Source organism: Cydia pomonella, chromosome 3, assembly GCF_033807575.1.
Source record: "Cydia pomonella isolate Wapato2018A chromosome 3, ilCydPomo1, whole genome shotgun sequence".
Lineage (NCBI taxonomy): Eukaryota > Metazoa > Arthropoda > Insecta > Lepidoptera > Tortricidae > Cydia > Cydia pomonella.
The window spans coordinates 24,242,842-24,259,168 of record NC_084705.1 but is presented as its reverse complement, the minus strand read 5'-3'; the positions used below and the strand labels follow the sequence as shown (position 1 = coordinate 24,259,168).

The 16,327-nt window shown below is 37.6% G+C and overlaps 1 protein-coding gene and 1 long non-coding RNA gene across 2 annotated transcripts in view; both read right to left on the bottom strand.

Annotated features, from left to right (window-relative positions):
- Positions 1-16,327, bottom strand: part of LOC133516404 (lachesin-like) — a 177,067-nt gene that overhangs the window by 137,165 nt on the left and 23,575 nt on the right. The window lies entirely within an intron of this gene.
- Positions 10,758-14,860, bottom strand: LOC133516369 (uncharacterized). Its single transcript, XR_009799208.1, has 3 exons — positions 14,547-14,860; positions 14,260-14,379; positions 10,758-10,802 (listed from the first exon to the last, which is right to left on the bottom strand). It is a non-coding gene; the product is annotated as an uncharacterized LOC133516369 (long non-coding RNA).

The window sequence follows — 16,327 nt, the reverse complement described above, 5'->3', positions numbered from 1 at the left end:
GCCGTATTTGGAAGTCCAAAGTCATAAGTTACTTTGGACTTCCAAATAGTCGTGGGACAGAAATATTTTTAGATTAATAGATTTTAAAAATATCACCATAAATCTAAAAATATGTGTCCTGTATTTTTCTAGTTTTTTTACCCTAGACATGAGACATCTTAGGCATTTAGCAGCCGAAATGCCTCAAACGGGACTCAAACCGGCTTCCACATCGTGGCAAAAATGTATTACTCACTGTCAGTCTGATCGTCGCCTGACTAATGACGCGAAACGACAAGGGTGGGTCTCGTTTGAATTTATAAAGCAGAGTTCAATTGTAAAAACGTTTTTAGTATTGACTTTTTTTTTTACTGCAAAACTATGCAGGAAAATGCTTAGGTACATAACGATTGAATATGACTCCAGCTGCCTATACTATGACGTACTGGTAGTATTCCTCCAATTGCAATGTCTAAACTCTTACTACACTCGACAAGCCGTAGGTAATATGCCGTAAGTCTCTTGATGACATGCAACATACTCGTATAACCTAAATGTGACAACGAGCGTCATTCGAACCTTAAACAACTTATATTGATTTGATATTACACTTACAAGCATGTCGAACCAATTATTACTGCGAGTAATTGGATGACGCTGGTATCAGTTTTAAGTAGCAAGCTAGCAACGCAATTCAAATTACAAAAGACACAAATCTTGAAAAAAAAATACGTTTTATAAAATGTTTCGTTAAAAACGCGTCATTTCTAATATTTAGATTTAAATCACTGTTTGTATAATTTTTTAGATTTCATGAAATACATTATAACATAGATTACCTGTAACTAACAATTATATGAATTCAGTACTACGAGTAAATCTAAATAGAGGAGAACAATGTAAACACATTCTAAGAAAGTATAGTGTCTTAATGCGCTTACTCGTACATCCCTCGCAGACTTATTTTCCTTATATGCCATCTATGTGTCATTCATTCCTTCGCGTTAGAGAGAGACAACGTAAAGATTATCTCGCAGCGCAGAATATCGTTAATGGACGTCTTGTGTTTTGACGTAGGCTTAATGGGCCGACGACGTAATGCGGATAACTGTTGGTGTGAGGAATTTAATAGAGCGGCGTCACAAAATGTACAGAATTCCAGAACGTATTCAAGCTCCATCGATTTTTTTGAACGACATCTCCGTGACATGGCCCCCATAACCACCGGAAAATTCTTCATGGTACATCTATCTTAACCATGGTGATATCATCGTCAGTAGGTACTATTGAAAATATATTAAAACTCAAATTTTGCCAAAGTGGAAAAACATAAGTACGTTTTGTCGTAATACTAATAGTTACAAGGTTGTCAAAAAATAAAAACGAAACCTATATAGAGGCTACACTCTTCAAGATAGACATAGATCAGAGATCACAGTTTGTTGTCACCAACCAAGATAGGTACCTAATATAAATATTATCTTACATGATTATAGTTGGATATTTTCGTGTATCTCGCCAAAAACGTTGGAACGCTGCTAACGGAACGCTGCTATAGGTACAGTTTTTACAAGATTTTCTATCTTGTGCTAGTTAGTAGTGACAGCAACGAAAAAAACCAATGTAGCGATTTTTAACATCAAGGGAACATTTTGACTACTAAAAATTTATAAAAAAAATAGGACAGTTATAACTTAAACAGAGGTTGCAACCCCATATCCTTGCCTTAGTCCATATAATCTTCAAATTATAATATTAGTTCTAAGTACATATAAATGTGATCATTTTCCTATAACAATAAACAGTTTAAAAAAACAAACCCGAAATTTAGTAGCAGACTTTTGCCCTGTGGAGGTCAACAACTTAACTTCAGAGTATGTTTTTGGCACAAATTTATCAAGTACTTTTTTGCATTTGGTTAAAGGTCTTTGAAACACCCTGTAAACCTTGTTAATGTTTTTGATTTATAATATTGTTTGCATTCTGTGCATAGATATTAGACATAGGATACAAAGGAAGAAGCCAATGCCAGCTGTCACCGTAGCCACTTCGTTTTTATGTACGACTATCAGTTTGTTGCCCACGACTTCGTCCGCGTGGATTTATTTCCCGAAACACACTTTCAACCCCTTTTTAACCCTACTAGGGGCTTTCTTTTCAAAAATACTAAATTTTTTTTTTCTTTCTAATATGTTATCTTCTGTTATGTTTTGGATAAATAATAGTTTAACTAATTTTTAGAAAAAAATAATTTGATTAATAATAGTTTTATCTTCCTACTAATTCGAAGTCCCTACTCAAATTATTCCCATTACAAACTTTCATCCCCTTTTATTTTTTGACGACCGGTCTGGCCTCAGGCTCAGTGGGTAGTGACCCTGCCTATGAAGCTGATGGTTCTGGGTTCGAATCCCGGTAAGGGCATTTATTTGTGTGATGAGCGCAGATATTTGTTCCTGAGCCATGGGTGTTATCTATTATGTATTTAAGTATTTGGATATTATATTATATTTATCGTTGTCTGAGGACCCACAACACAAGCCTTCTGGAGCTAACCGTGGAACTTAGTCAATTTGTGTAAGAATGTCCCTATAATAATGTTAATGTTTATAATGTTATTATTATTTTTAGGGATTACATTAGGGGATGAATTTCCAAAAACCCTGAAAACACTTTTCTTCTATTTTAATATAATACCTTTTCCCAACTTAATATAAAACATGAAGGGAAACCTCCCTATATCACTAAAAAGAAAACTCATGGACATGTGCATTCTCCCCATCCTCACCTACGGAGCACAGACTTGGTCTTTGACAAAAGTTCAAAAAACCAAACTCAAGGTTTGTCAGCGAGCTATGGAGCGTAGTATTCTGAGCGTGAAGTTAACCGATCGCATTAAAAATACAATACTACGCTCCAAAACTGGAATAACTGATGTAGCTGAAACTTCCGCTAAGCTCAAATGGGACTGGGCAGGGCACGTCTGCCGTATACCGGATGACCTGTGGGCCAAAACAGCCACCTGTTGGGTCCCACAGGTTGTAAGGCGTCACGGTAGACCTCGTCGGAGATGGCGGGACGAACTTGATGCCTTCGACAGAGACTGGTGGGAGACTTCCGAGGATAGGGACACGTGGAAGAATAAGAGGGAGGCCTTTGCCCAGCAGTGGGACAGTATGGGCTCATAATAATAATAATAATATAAAATTTGATCCGTGTACGATCCGAAAAAGAGTACGAATTGAAATAAAATAGATACCAATCTTTTATTTCTGCCCTAAACTTTACCACGTTTGAGTAAATGCTTGTAGTTAATACATATACTGTATAAGTTGATAGTTGTATTCAACTCTAATCCCTAGCGTTGTTCACTAGAGACCTTGAGATCAATCTCAAACTTTCATGCTTGACAAGATAACTAAGAAACATTGGTTTAGCTTTAATTTACATACGAAAGTTTTACCAGCTTGCTCCTGAACTAAAGTTATTTTCCAACGATTGACATAATCAATTAACTAAGTTCTATTATATATAAAAGCAACACTTATGTTAATATGTAGGATAGATAGCACTGCATAAACTGACTGTATTCTCGAATAAAGAATCTGCATTTTTGGAACGATATAGCGGTGAGTGTGATCGGAAAGCAGTTATTTGGCAAAAAATGCCATTGTTAATGACTTGCCTAATATTTTTCACTAAGCCCTTTATATACCCTCACACAAATTTATTTTATTTAGTTATATAAGATCTAAATCTAAATAAACTATCTTTAATATAGTGACCAAACCCACAAATGACCGAAGTCGAGACCGAGAGTGCAGTGTAGTGGTATTTTTTCTTTGTACTTTGTACTCGTATAAGTATGACAACTATGTACTTCAATTTATAATTTATAAAAAGTTTCATTACTTAAAATAACTCAATTCAAAATATTTAGATATTTTTGTGAATAGTTTGTGTTCCTAATTTTAGGTGACATTTTAACCTATTTCCATGTTTCAAAATTCCATTACTAAAAAAAACCTGTATTTTATACTGGCTCTTATAGCGAAGCATTCGTCTCATTTACTCTCAATGATATCGACGTGATTTTTATTTTGACGTGACGAGGGGAAATTAAAAGAAGGGATTCTGTTCCATACAAATAAAATAATCCGCGTAGTAATCTCGGCTTGTGTCGGGTGGCGATGGCGCCTCGGTCACTCATTAGCGCCTTCAAATGTCGTCTATACTTACCGCAATTGACTGAGGTCATAATGCTATCTCTTTTGTCCATGTTCAGACCAACCAGAGTAATAGAGATGGCATTATGACCTCAGTCACCAGTTGGTATTGCGGTAAGTAACACAATATTGATGTATGGCGCGTACTATCTAAAAATATATGCAGCTTTAGATGACTGTCTTTTTTAAAGTACATGGAACTGATATAATTCATATAATATAAAATCGACGACAAATTAAATTACTATTTTTAATCACTAGTTCAGAACGTACTGAATAGTAAAATACCTGTAATGCAAAATTGCTAAAGTTTTGATAATATAGCCTGGACAATGGACATTGTCCAGTCCAGACTAAGCTAAATTTGTATTAGAACTAAGTAACGAGGCAAGTTTAAAGCGAAATTAGACATCCTTGACACAAATCGTTCGGCCAATATGGTGCTGGCTTAACCGACAGCAAAAAGTTGATACCCAAAAAAAATACTAAAGAACTTCATTATAGGTACACATAATATTTCATACGTAGATTTGATGAAAAATGTTCAATTTTAATTACTTATCTGTTTACACTTAATAAAGTAAATTAAACTACAATTTTATAGCACAAATTTTCGAGTATAAATATATAATAAAATATTTAAAAGTAAGACCAACAGAAATAAGTATTCCTGGCTTTTAAATACATTACATACAAATTAGGAATTTATTATCTACCTAAGTCAACAGTTTGACTGCACGATGCCCTATTCAAAGCATCCGGTTCAAACTGGGCCATCTAAACTGCAGCTGACGTCAAAATCGTAACTTACCTAAGATGTAGTTTAGAGGAAACCTCTATTTACGGGTTGCAAAGTACAAATCCATGTTCCGGGGTGAAATCTTAAAACATTCATTTTTGTCATTGGTAACTGTCCGAGCTAACCAAAAGGACATACCGACAATTAATTTTGAACAGAAATATAAGGCACATTTTATTATTACCACTTTTAAAGAAAATGCGCAACGTACTTATTATAACAAATTAACTTAACGACCTATCACCTACAGTTTTCGGGGTGTTTAAAAAAGTGCTTCATTGAACACGTAAGAAGAATAACAACCATTTTCTCCATTATACTCGGATATGTTTACTAAAAATAGAATGGGAAGTTCTTCTTTATGGTCAAAATCAAATTTTAAAAAATCAGATCATTATTGTCCTGTTTTAGCGGACGGGAAGTTAACTTACTGCATTACTTTTTACCTTTTAAAATATGTACCTACTAAAAAACTCAATGCAAACAGCCAATTATTATTATAGCCGCGTGTACACGGGTCAGCAGTCATTTCAAGCTATAAGATGAGTGAGATAGGAAGATAAACCAACTTACATGTCTCGTTCTTACAAGACCATCATGTACGATCATGCGAATGCTGCTTAATAAAATCAAAGACTAGAGTCTGGCTAGCCAAATATTGTTGACAGATATTTCCATGTGGTATCACCAATTGTCTATGATTTTAAAAAAAGCTAAAAGCCTGTTGTCAATTTATGTCATTCATTCAAATTGTTTTCGGTTTATAAGGATCCACCGAACAAACGTAGTGGTTATATTCTCTTTGCACCGAACACTGTCTATGACCGTAATATGATAAGATTCATATACTAGCCGTGTCTTATCCAACCTCGACATTGGCAGAATCATCAACACCTTGATGGAGCCATAACACGAAAAATTGATTGATTGGGTTTATAAGGAGTCTATTTTAAATAATATTAATAATGACTCTATACGAGTGAGGTCCGGAAACTATTATTTAGGCTCATAAATAATTACGATAATGTCCGAAGTCGACGTGAAGCGTTCTATAACGAAAAACTGCTATATTCACAAGTCGTAAACAATTTAGTAGATTGGTGCTCTATTAATATTTTGATACTTTAAGTACTAGTTCTAACATTTGCCTATAACTTTGATTAAGTAAGTACGTGAATTTATTAATACCTGAATCTCATGAACAGGACGAGGTAAAGAAACGGATATACTGGAAGTTCAGGAAAATATCAATAAATTCAAAACACTGGAACGTAATGAGTTACTGAAAACTAATATTTAGAAGAAATCTGTGGAATGATTGGTCAGTAATAAATTGATATAAAAATATAAAATATATAAAAATATCTTGGTGAAACATGTCTATATACGTCTTTGTACTTTACATAGAGATAGAAATTACGTAAGCTGACTTTGAGTGCACGTCGACGTATATTAACTTATTTCCTTAGGTATCTTACGTGTACACAGAAAATCAAAAATATTTTGAACGAATATTGAATGTACTGAATGGCAGTATGAGTTGTGCCTTTAAAATAATAATTAAAGAAGCAAATTGTTTTTACGTTTTTGATGTGAAGGTTCTATTTGAGTGATGCTTGATGTTTCAATAATGATTATCTTACCTTATTTCCTCGCATGTTTGGAGAAAAGCACTATATATGCCTCGGCAGGAATAATAATTCATTGATTCGTGGATTCTTTCAACCAAAACTCATCCATGGATTGCCGTTTCCCGGTCTATGCAATAGTGTATTATTTATTAATTTACACAACTCATCTATATTTAGATAGAAATTTCGTGATTTTGTTTTTTACCAATCACTTGAGAGTAAGGGCTCATTTACACGGTGCGAGAACTCGCATGCGAGTTTCATTACATTGCGGTATTTGATCGGTCGCCGAATTAGTTGTAACCTCAATAGTCCGCAATGTAACTAAAATCGCATGCGAGTTCGCGTGCCGTCTAAATCGGCCCTAAGTGACGTGACACAAATTTTGTTGACTGCCTTAGGTTGTTCTGAATTAGTTAAAGTAATATTTCTTGGCCAAAGTTTTCAATTTACTTATGCTGATGCCTCTGAGTGAAAAGGATTACTAAAATAAAATTAGATTCAGCAAACTCAAAACTGCGAGCTGCGTTGGTATAGTCTTTCTTAAGTAACTTTATCTACGTGTAAAATATACCTGAATAACGTCAGTCCTAGGACCTAGGGACCGAATTGTAATTTGTTCTTACTACAATTGTAATTTATTATATCGCTATTTAATTTATTGTAATTTAATGCCAGTTAATTAAGTACCTATCTGCATGTTAGACATATGTAACACAACACTGATATTAATGTTGAACTGTTAGCGCTAATTGTAAAATAAACAAATAAACAATTTTTTTGGTTGATTCAATAGTTTGTTCTAAGCGGTGTAGCACGTGTCATCCACGATGACGCGCAGATTTGTCAAATCTTACCTTTAATAACATGACAATAGGAGTCAATGTGAATAACACGATCTATAAGCAAGTGACATATACAATATTAGACAATGGCGCTCTTTCCAAGAAATTGAGATGGCGCAGGTATATTGGATAGAGGAAACAAGGCCACACCGAAATTACCTTATATTTATGAATACCTACCTAGCTTATTATTATTCCACATCGACACCTACGGGGAGTCGCAAATATTCCAAACGGCGCGCGATAAAACGAACCTATGTCAAATTACAAGCCTCTAATGCAAATACGTTAAATTGATTACAACGTTGAATAAATAATCAACCTTTTGCACACCTCGGAGACTTGTTTTTATCCGTTCTAATTTATGAACATTCCCCAATCCCTCAGCTAATCACTTTTCTCCTGAGAAAGTAAAGTTTCCCTAAACGCAACAGAATTTGACGAGGTAAATTCAGGTATTTATTTTGTTTAGACTTTACTAATTGAGTTCGGCTGGTGAGTTTTGTTATTTAAGATGTACTATTGGACTGGTTCATTCCATTTGTTTTAATTATTATTTAAAGCAGGAATAACAAGTCGTGCCGTGCACTCGCTTGAAAATAAATTGACGTTTTGACATATCCAATCCAATCGTATCTTAAAGCTCAAATCGGGCCGCTAGCCGTAGAAATTTTTCGACAAAAATGTTATCGGTGTTACGGGAGGTATTTTATTTGCGATGCATTGCTGCGTCCAATACTCCTAGTTTCCTCTTACGCACACAAGTGCACAATAGACTGCCATTGTTACCTAACTTTTGCATAATCCCGTTAACCGTGCGATAACTCTCCGGTGCAAACAGCCGTAACCCACTTATGGCGGTTCATGAAACCATCAATTTTGATAAAACTGCAGCGTGGCGCATCGTAGTGCAACACGGCACAAAATAAGAGTCAAGAATTGATGATATGTGTTGAAATTTTAGTTCAAAACTGACATTTTATTTACCTATTCTATGTGCGTTTCAGTACATCCAACGCGCTGAGCATTTGATGTTTGATTGTAGTATTTGACCCATATTTTTTAGTTTGTTTCAGTGTGTAAATAAAGAAGATTCCGGTTGTTTCTGTCAAAAACGAAACCGGTTGGCTTTTTTAGAGTTCCGTATTCAACTAGGAACCCTTATAGTTTCCCATGTCCGTCCTAAAACTATAGCCTACATGATCGGTTCAGCCGTTCTTGAATTTTTGCAAAAAGTCTTCTCTTCTTGGTAAAAAGACGTACAAAGCGCTACGAAGGTATACTCCGTTATGTTTGTAATGTACATTATACTTACTAATACCGTTCCTGCCAGAATAGCTTGTTCTGACTGAATGGTAACTACGGAACCCTACACTGAGCATTGCCCGACATGCTCTAGGCCGATTTTTATCTCATGAGTTGCACTTCGATCATAAAATGAGCTAGGTAATCGTAAAGGTTCTCTATATCATAAGAGATACAAAGCAATTTGATGCAAGTTGTTCCCTCATGTTAGCTGAGGAAATTGACTTTTAAGTGATGACTTAGTAAGATTAACATTTATTAATAAAGTTAATTTGAACTTGATTTGTAATGTTTTACAGCTAGTATTTTCCTGGCGTTAGTGTGGTGAAATTTTTTGTGTTTCTACTCGGTAACCCTTGTGCCTTGAAACCCTCGCAAGGCTTAAGATTCTACTTTTCAAACCGTTCGCTACGCTCGTAGTTCTATTTTTGGAATATTTAGCCTGCTCTGATATTATTACGAGTTCACAACTTTGCCCCTCGTATCAAATAAATGCCTATCAAAAAACATTTTCATATCTAATGTATACTTCGGTATTTTTCTAAAATAAAGTAGTTGTTCAGCGTTGGAGGTGATGGAGACCGAATACCAAAGCAGAGAATTACAATATTTATATTTAATGTTAACAGAAGGCTAGTTGAGAAAAGTGATTTAATCTACACACATGTAGAAGCTTATATAGTCGCGTACAGCGCCACACTATGGATTGTTTATGAACTATTGCATACATTGATATGGCTAAGCTTAGATAGCAAGTACACAAGGTTTCGGTAGATGTCACCTTAATTAGGTACATTTCATAGGTGGTGCCACCTACCGACGATAGAGAGACTTAATCTATCTAGATTAGGTAAGTAGGTATTTAGGTATTCTAATACCTAAACTTGTTAAGATAGGTCTTAACATTTTGCCACCCCTTGAAATAGTTAATGTTTTATGCGTAACATTAGGTATTTCAAAGAATAGGCTTTGTACATATGTATTTACCTATTAGTAAGTATGGGCAGAGTTCTTTGTTATGGATTATAGTTAGGTAATAACTTACATTAAAATTAGAGCTGTGCCCATTCTTATAAATGAAACAACAATAGGACATGTTTTTTATTTTAAATAGGGAGTAGGTATTCTAATTCTATACATAGGTATTAGGTAAGTAAGGTATTTAAGGTACTTAATCATACTTATTAGGTACTTAATTATAATTGTTTGAATGTTACATTAGGTTGGTAGGTATTTACTATTTATATAACTTGACCCGAAGTAGGTAATGGACAAATGTTATTGAACGCGCGTTGGATGTCTCCTCTGGTGGTTCGGATGATGGCTACTCTGGTGACGCCATCCCGCCCCGGCTGCGTCGCGACGATCTTGCCCAGCCTCCACCGGCAGGGTGGCAGGCGTTCCTCTCGTACCAGGACGACGGTGCCGGCTGCGAGGCTTGGGCCGCGCGCGCTCCTCCATTTCGTGCGTTCCTGCAGCGTTCCGATGTAGTCACGTGACCAGCGCCGCCAGAAGTCCTGGGTGATTTGTTGCAAAAGTTGATAGTGAGTTAATCGGTTTTTTGGTACATGGTTATAGTCTTCGTCAGGAAGTGAATTTGGTGCTTTTCCAATTAAAAAGTGAGCTGGCGTGAGGACAGGATAGTCAGGATTTGAACTAGGTAAGGGACACAATGGCCTTGAATTTACAATCGATTCTACTTGATTTAGGATAGTTACAAATTGTTCATAAGTTAACAAAGATAATCCTAACACTCTTTTTAAATGGTATTTGGTAAGTTTTATACTAGATTCCCATAGGGACCCCATATGAGGTGTATAGACAGGAATGAAACTCCATTTTATGCCCTCGTCTGCGCAATGAGATACTAGTTCGCTCGAGCTGTCCTGTAGGTATTTTTGTAAATCTTTCAGCTCGTTACTAGCCCCGTGAAATGTTGTTGAATTGTCACTCACCAACTCCTTCGGTTTACCTATGAAACGTCGCAGCGCCGCCAGGAAATTAGCCGACTCGAGCCCTGTAATTAATTCGAGATGAATTGCCTTTGTTGCAAAACAAATAAATACTGCTATATAGCACTTATAGACCTTGTAACCACGTCCTGTCCTATCTCTAATGTTATAAGGTCCTCCATAATCTATACCAGTGATAGCAAATGGGGGAGACGGGTTTACCCTCGAGGGGGGTAAGTTTCTCATTATAGGGTTAGTAGTCTTTGGATTTGCTCTAAAACACGGAACGCATTTATTTACAATTTTCGAGGCTAACATTCTACCCTTTGTTGGCCAGATGCGCTCGCGAATAGTTGAGAGTAATAACTGAGGGCCAGCGTGCAAAGTACGTATGTGTGCGTTTGCCATCAGTAGTTTGGTAAGCGTGTGTTCGTGACTTAATATTAAAGGGTGTTTTTTTTCATATGCATAATGTGAAAGAGCGATTCGTCCGCCTACGCGAATGAGTCCGTCCTTCATGAATGGGTGTAAAGATAATATTTTTGATTTGTTAAGAACCGGTTTGTTGTTTTGCAACAATTTATATTCGTGTGGGAATGATTGCATTTGTGCATGTCTAATTAATGTGTGATCCGATTTTTTTAACTCGTCTACGGACAATGGTCCTGTTAACTTTCTATTTGGATTAATTGTGCGTGTTTTATTTTTTGTGTTATATATAAATCGAAGTATGTATGCTAATACATGAATAAGTGTTTTATCGCTTGACCACCTGTGGAAAAGATATTGTATCGTATCGTTAGATTTTGTGTTAATAGCCAAGGTGAGTGTTACATCGACGTCGCTCTTGGCTTCGGGTGCATGATCCAGTGACTCAGAATCCTGGGTCGGCCATGTGTCCGAACTTTGAGTTAACCACGCCGGCCCGGACCACCATAACTGGTTGTTTTCCAGCTTGCCTGGTGCTACTCCTCGGGACAAAAGGTCGGCGGGGTTATCCTCCGAGCGGACCCAGGACCAGTCGTGCTTGTTTGTAAGTGACAATATTTTTGTGACTCTGTTACTAACAAAACAAGTTAATTTAAGGTTACTATTTTTAATCCAACATAATGTTATTTTTGAATCTGACCACAGGTTGATTCTGGAAATGTCACATTTTAACGCTCGTTTTACTTTGTCTACATGTGTCGCGAGTAGTAGACTTGAACAAAGTTCCAAATTTGGAATAGTCTGGGACGTAATTGGGGCAATTTTGGATTTTGAGTAAAGTAGGTGAACTTGAATGTTTCCTACCCTATCGCTCGACCGTATATATATAGCAGTGCCATAAGCTTTAATACTACTATCACAGAACCCATGAATTTGTATCGTTACATAATTAGGTATGACTGTACATCTCGAAATTTTCAATTGGTTTAATAAAAACAAGTCTCGATAGAATGTGTTCCATTCTTGAATCAAGTCTTGTGTTAATTCGGTATCCCAATCTAATTGAGCCTTAAATAATTTTTGGATAAATATTTTGGCTACTACAATTACTGGTCCCGTCAAGCCTAGGGGGTCGAAAATGGACGAAATTACCCCTAGTACCTTTCTTTTGGTGATTGGGTGTGAAATTTGGTTTTCTTTAATAGTATACATAAGCTTATCTGTGTCACTAGACCACGCTAAGCCTAGAACCTTATGTGTTTTATCTCCAAATTCGATTGCAGATGTGTTTTGGTGTGTGTGTGTTCCGCTCACCCGATTTATGACAGCTTCGGAGTTGGACTTCCATTTCCGCAGCGTGAAGTTGGCGCCCTGCAGGATCTCGTTCACCTGTGTTGCAGTTTCAGCTACCTGATTCTCGTCGTCGCCGCCGGCGATAAAATCGTCCATGTAGAACTGGTTCGCTATGGCCTCTGCAGCTGCTGGAAACGTGTGTTGGTTCTCGTTTGACAATTGTAACAAACATCTGGTTGCTATATGTGGTGCTGACTTTAAGCCGAAACTTAATGTGGTCAGCATATAAATTTGGAGTCGTTGGTGAGTATTTTCCCGCCAAAATATGCATTGTAGGTATTGTTGATTTGGTTTCACATAAATACATCTGTACATTTTTTGTATGTCGGCATTAATAACATATTGGTACTTTCGGAACCGTAGAAGTATATTTATGAGTTCGTCCTGTTTTATTGAGCCTTTGTACTGGATATCATTCAAAGAAACGCCGTTATCGGTGCGGCATGAGCAGTCAAAAACAATGCGAATAGGGGTAGAGGGGGAGTCGCGAAAAATCGCTTGGTGGGGTAGAAAATTACATGGGCCATCATAATTATCTCGTAATTTAATCATATGGCCAGCTTGTTCGAACTCGCGCATGAAATTCACATATTTATCTTTAAATTCGGGGTTCCACTCGAACTTGGTTTCTAAAGTTTTGAACCTCCGATATGCTATGTGCCTAGATCGACCTAGTTTGGTAGGTGGTTGCTTTAATGGAAGTTCAATTTCAAAATTACCTTCAGAGTTGTGAGTGTGAGTTTTCAGAAATATATCCTCACATTGTTTTTCATCATAAGGTAAATTTGGTGCGGAACCCTCCTCTATTTCCCAAAACTTTTTTAATTGCGTTTCAACTGTAATTTTACATTGAATAGCAGACTCGGATTTTTTATGTACGGGACCCGTGACTAACCATCCCAGTCGCGAGCGCCTCAGAACCGGTAATCCGGGCCCGAGCGAATATTTACCGGTAAGTAGTAAATCGAAGAATATCTCCCCACCGATAAGCAAATCTACATCTTGAGCTAAGTTAAACTCGTCATCAGCTAACTTATAACGCGACGGAATGTGCCAACGTTGCACGTTTGGTATTTCGATATTGGTAGTACAAATTGTAGGCGTAATAAAACAGAACAAATTCGTTGTAAAGTTACCGTCTAAGGAATGGAATGTTACGTCACACGATTCTACGACGCTAGACACTTTTTCATTGAAACCTATGACGTTTAAGGCATTTTGTTCCTTATTTAATTTTAACCTTTTTGCCGCATTTTGGGTAATGAAATTTTCTTGGGAGCCATTGTCTAAAAATGCTTTTAGTTTATGCACATTGTTATGCTTATCCCTAACGAGCACTTGGGCTGTTGTGAGGAAAACTGATCTATTTCGCGCATTGTTTATTTGTTTTTCGATTATAGTGTTATTCGACAGGGTAGTCTCGATTTGACTAGAACTCGGTTGTTCGTCGATTAATGTTGATATTGGTAATCGCGTTGGTATGGGGTTACTACCTACATGAGTGTTGGTATTTGGTTTGTGTAGTAACGTATGATGCTTGCCCTTACATACTCGACATGTACTGGCCCTGCAGTTTGTTAAGACATGCGTTCCGGACAAACAATTAAAGCATAATCGTAATTTATTCACGGCTCGGATTCGCGCGATAACGTTTAATGCAATAAACTTTGGACACTGATTAATATAATGTGTACTCGAACAATACGGGCACTGGTTGGATTTAAACTGTTTTGAGGTTACCTTAATAGGTTCGGACGTGGTTACCATGGCCTTCTTGGAAGTGCTGGGTGCGTCCGATGGTACTGCTGGGCTGGTCGCTTCCAGCCGGTCAGCTCGGTTCTTTAGAAAGTTTTTGAAATCCTGCAACGAAGGCAATTTTCTCAAATCAACACTATTCTCCCACTTTGATTGCAATCGGCTGTCTAACTTTTTAACTAGTAAGTGAATAATTGCGAGATCCCAATTTTCGGTAGGTACATTTAATGAACGCAAAGATCTCAAATGTTTGGAAATATTATCGCACAGACCTCTAAGACCCGAAGGAGTTGACGGTACCGGTTCCACGTCGAACAAGGCTCGCATGTGGTTGGAAACTAAACGTTTAGGATTGTTATAACGTTCACAAAGCATCTGCCATGCGAGCGTGTACCCTTCCTCGGAGAAATCGAGCGAACTAATTACCTCGAGTGCACCGTCTCGTAAACAACTGCGTAGGTATTTATATTTTACGATCGGTGCCAAACTAGTTTGATTGACTAGAGCATCAAATGTGTCTCGAAACTGCAGCCACTGCGTTAGGTCTCCATCAAAGCTAGGGAGGCTAATTTCGGGATATTTTATCGACTCACCGAGGGTTTGCTGCTGCGGGGCTTGCGGACTATGGTCAATTGGTGGTGATTCGGTATTTACTTTCGCCAGCAGCTTGCCCTTAGCGCTAAGTCGGTAAAATGTGTCCTCGAAAGACTCACGTTCGGCCTCTTGGGCCTCGATGTCACCTTCCTCGCTGCACAGTGTCTCGATCCGGTCCTGTGTCTCAGAGAAATCATGGTATAACTTTGGTAATTGATCTAGTCTTAAGCTTACGTCTAAAATTATTTCGGCCGTCAATGCGCTTGTGTCGATATTTTCTATGAATTTCTTAAATATAGTTAATTTTCGCTTATAGACACCTCGTTTACATTTTAACTGTTTAATTTCTAACTCCCCTAGAGTTATTTTGGATTTTTCTGTGTCATTACTCATGATTAAGAAAACGATTACAATTTACAATTGGTAGGGAGATTAAACGATTACAATTAAATTTGGTAGGGAGATTAGGTAAATAGGTTAGGAATTGCCAGCTCACTTGCCTTCTCGATTGAAGCTCGTGCGCGTGGTGTTACTTGGTGATTGCCCTCGCTTGGGCACTCCTTCTGCCTTGGATGTGGTACCACCCACGTGGTCCCTTTGGTAGTTGCGGTCGTCGTTCCCTGCTGCGGGCCGCGTGCCACGCACGTGGTTCCGCTTTGGTGGCTCGGTCGGCGCCTTTCGCGTTGGCTCAGGCCGCTCGATCGAGTGGTGTGGTCGCCTCCTAGTCCCCTCTTTAGCTTCTTCAGGTCGGCGGAGCCCCACGCGGTCGCTGCCTACGTGGTAACGTTGCTCTCCCGGCCTAAATCAGGATACGCGGCGATTCCTCGACGTACCGGCTTGCAAATTATACTAAATTTACTAGCGATTCGCTTGTGAATACTGAGATTAACCGCGATTTAAACTAGGGGTCACCATATGTTCAGCGTTGGAGGTGATGGAGACCGAATACCAAAGCAGAGAATTACAATATTTATATTTAATGTTAACAGAAGGCTAGTTGAGAAAAGTGATTTAATCTACACACATGTAGAAGCTTATATAGTCGCGTACAGCGCCACACTATGGATTGTTTATGAACTATTGCATACATTGATATGGCTAAGCTTAGATAGCAAGTACACAAGGTTTCGGTAGATGTCACCTTAATTAGGTACATTTCATAGGTGGTGCCACCTACCGACGATAGAGAGACTTAATCTATCTAGATTAGGTAAGTAGGTATTTAGGTATTCTAATACCTAAACTTGTTAAGATAGGTCTTAACAGTAGTTAATCGTAATAAATGTTTGCTAATTCTTGACCTAATTGCGACTCGTCGTTGCAATATTTTCCAATAGCCTGTATGATTGTGTAGATATTCCCAGAAAGCAATGTAATCATATAAAATAAAAGACATAACGGCAGCACCGCATTCAGCTATATTACATCGAGTGCAATTGTCACGTTATTGGAAACCTTC